Source organism: Mustela nigripes, chromosome 5, assembly GCF_022355385.1.
Source record: "Mustela nigripes isolate SB6536 chromosome 5, MUSNIG.SB6536, whole genome shotgun sequence".
NCBI lineage: Eukaryota > Metazoa > Chordata > Mammalia > Carnivora > Mustelidae > Mustela > Mustela nigripes.
Genome location: NC_081561.1, coordinates 41,323,714 through 41,326,679, shown reverse-complemented (window position 1 = coordinate 41,326,679; position 2,966 = coordinate 41,323,714). Strand labels below are relative to the sequence as shown.

At 39.2% G+C, this 2,966-nt stretch overlaps 1 pseudogene; it reads left to right on the top strand.

The window, feature by feature from the left end:
- The first annotated feature begins 515 nt into the window (after positions 1-515).
- On the top strand, positions 516-2,561 carry LOC132017228 (vacuolar protein sorting-associated protein 4B-like; annotated as a pseudogene).
- The last annotated feature ends 405 nt before the right edge of the window (positions 2,562-2,966 follow it).

Sequence of the window (2,966 nt, the reverse complement as noted above, 5' to 3'; positions counted from 1 at the left end):
TTTCACATTCATATAATTTTAATTATAAAAGTAGAAGAAAGACCTACTGAACTCATAGCATGTATAACATGTGCATTTAGAAACACTGACAACTTGGTGATCACAGCTTTGTAGTAAAGCTTGAAATCAGGTAACATGTAGAAACACTGACAACTAAGAAAGATAAATGACATAATTTGAAAAAAAATTAAAATGTTCTTCATGTAATCTATATATTTTTTTCTTTGTAAGTGATGAATCAATAACATCATATATATATATATATATATATATATATATATATATATATATATATATAATATATTCCCCTCCCCCCAGTAGGCATCTAAGATCTTCAAATATCTTATTTCAGTTCCATATGCCAATTGTGGTGACTGTTCTTAGTCACTGGATTTTTTACAATTTTGAACTTCTATTTCAAAAATACTTTAAGTGGGGCGGAAGTTTTGTGAGAAGGGTCGGGCGCTTCGAACACGTTCCAGAAAGGAAGCCGCAGCTCGGGGTCCAGGAGACACCGGCCTGCGCACGCTTCGGGCAGCACCGGGCGCGACTCGACGTTGGCGCCGTTGGCTTCCTCTGCCCTCGTTCTTCTCCAGAGAACCGCCTCGATCTCCGCCATGACAGCCACCTCGCCCAACCTCCAGAAAGCAATAGATCTTGCTGGCAAAGCAGCTCAGGAAGACAAAGCCGGGAACTATGAGGAAGCGCTTCAACTCTACCAACATGCCGTTCAGTATTTTCTTCATGTAGTTAAATATGAAGCGCAGGGCGATAAAGCCAAGCGGAGTATCAGGGCAAAGTGTACAGAATATCTCGATAGAGCAGAAGAACTAAAGGAGTAGCTGAAAAAGAAAGAGAAAAATCCACAGAAACCAGTGAAAGAGGGGCAGCCGAGTCCAGCTGACGAGAAGGGGAATGACAGTGATGGGGAAGGAGAATCTCATGATCCTGAAAAAAAGAAACTACAGAATCAACTTCAAGGTGCCATTGTTATAGAGCGACCAAATGTGAGATGGAGTGATGTTGCTGGCCTCGAAGGAGCCAAAGAGGCACTTAAAGAGGCTGTGACACTGCCTATTAAATTCCCTCATCTTTTTACAGGCAAGAGAACACCTTGGAGGGGAATTCTGTTATTTGGGCCACCTGGAACAGGAAAGTCCCATTTAGCCAAAGCTGTAGCAACAGAAGCAAACAACTCAACATTTTTTTTCAATATCTTCCTCTGACCTTGTCTCTAAGTGGCTAGGTGAAAGTGAAAGGCTAGTTATGGACATTGGGGAGGGTATGTGCTTGGGTGAGTGCTGTGAAGTGTGTAAACCTGGCGATTCACAGACCTGTACCCCTGGGGATAAAAAATTAAAAGTAAAAAAAAAAAAAAAAAAGAACTTATTCCAACTTGCTAGAGAGAACAAACCTTCCATTATCTTCATTGATGAAATTGATTCCCTGTGCGGCTCAAGAAGTGAAAATGAAAGCGAAGCCGCCCTAGAATTAAGACGGAGTTCCTAGTTCAAATGCAAGGCGTTGGTGTAGACAATGATGGGGTTTTGGTTCTGGGAGCTACAAATATACCGTGGGTTCTGGATTCTGCCATTGGAAGAAGATTTGAGAAACGAATTTATATTCCTTTGCCCGAGGCCCACGCCCGAGCAGCGGTGTTTAAACTGCACCCGGGGACCCCTCAGAACAGTCTCACAGAAACAGACTTCCGGGAACTCGGGAAGAAAACGGATGGTTATTCGCGGGCGGACACAAGTATCATTGTGCGCGATGCACTTATGCAGCCTGTTGGAAAAGTGCAGTCAGCCACTCATTTTACAAAGGTGCGCGGACCTTCACGAGCTGATCCCAACAAGATAGTAGATGATCTGCTAACACCCTGTTCTCCTGGTGCCCCTGGTGCCATTGAAATGACATGGATGGATGTCCCTGGGGATAAACTTTTGGAGCCAGTTGTTTGCATGTCGGATATGTTACGGTCACTGTCTAACACAAAACCCGCAGTCAATGAACAGGACTTGTTGAAGTTAAAGAAGTTTACAGAAGATTTTGGCCAAGAAGGCTAAACCAAAGACAATGAAGAAGACATTTACCATATGTGTTCTTTCTTTCATAGGTACTTTTGCCTTTCTTGGATGGCATTCAGATTATTTCCAGTAAACTCTTTTCCCACAGGGAAATACAGATCTCACTCCAGAGTTCCTTTAATTTTATCCATATTTTTGTTCCATTACCAGTTAAATGCTCCTGTTAACAAAAATAATAAAATAATGGATAATAAGGAAATGAGTGATAAATGAATGGCAAAAAATAGGAATTACCCAGAAGAGGATTAACATTGATTGAGATACCAGTATTTAGAATTGGTGGTATTTGCAAAGAGCATTTCTCTTTTTTTATATTCTTTTTCTTTTTTTCTTTTTAACCAAAAATGAAACAGGCCTTATTTTATATATTTTGAAAAATAATTCTTAATTCTCATCAATGCAAAATTTATTTACTTTATTAAAAATTTTTAAATGATAGAATCTTAATTCTCAGGGATGGGCGGTAAAACAGCAAAGAGCACTGTGATTGGGCTTGAAAGCTTCTGAATTGTGTTCTAGCCGAGTCTCATTGAGTTTTGATAGGCTAACATTTTTCTTTGTGTCGATTTCAATAATTTCTTTAAAAGCAACAAGCTTCTATAGTTAATTAAATAATACCTTTCACTGTGCAGTCTCAAAAGAAGGACTTTCTAAATTGGCGTTGTCTTCATCTTGAAGAAGAAAATTGTCTATTTCGGTATCTTTTTATAGCACGATTGACCAAAACAGATGGCAAATAAAAACATACTTTTTAAATAATTCTGTCATGATACTATAATGGGAACCTTTGCTAAAGGAATGGCCTCCCTTTGAATTATGGGAAATTTCTTGTGGGTGTGTGTGTACATATATATAGATAGATAGATAGAATTTTTTTTT